Here is a 614-nt window from a genome sequence, read left to right on the forward strand (position 1 = left end):
TCTTTAAGGATTGGGAGTGCTATGCCTCAACAATGTGCTAGCAAAGATGAATTTCAGAAACTCATAATCCACATAAAATTGTGGGGCTGAAAAGGAATCAGTGAATGAAAAACTATTTTTCTTCACACAAGGAACGACAAGAAAAAAAGTTTCTAATTTGTCGTTCTTTTTTTTTCAGCCTTTTCTCTCATATTTTGTTTGGAGGCTATAGCAAGCTAATTATACCTTGGATTAATTTTAAACCCTAATTACAAAACTATTTTGTAATTACAAATTAATCCAATAATTTGAGTAAACAATTTAATTAAGTCCTTAAGAAGCCTAATTAACTTAATTGTTTAATTTAATCAATTAGGCCCAGTAACTTAATTAAACAATTTAATCAATTAGGACCAATAACTTGATTAAACAAATTTAATCAATTAGGCCTAATAACTTAATTATTTAATTTAATTAATTAGGCCCAATGACTTAATTAAACAATTTAATGAATTAGGCACAACTTAATTAAACAATTGTAATCAAGTGCTTGCGAAGCTCATAACTTCTAATTTGATTAATTCTAACTTAATCACTTCTCCGATTTTATTTTCAACATTCATTTTAGGTGTGTG

Source organism: Theobroma umbraticum, unplaced genomic scaffold (assembly GCF_002168275.2).
Source record: "Theobroma umbraticum cultivar Fairchild unplaced genomic scaffold, ASM216827v3 scaffold_459.0, whole genome shotgun sequence".
NCBI lineage: Eukaryota > Viridiplantae > Streptophyta > Magnoliopsida > Malvales > Malvaceae > Theobroma > Theobroma umbraticum.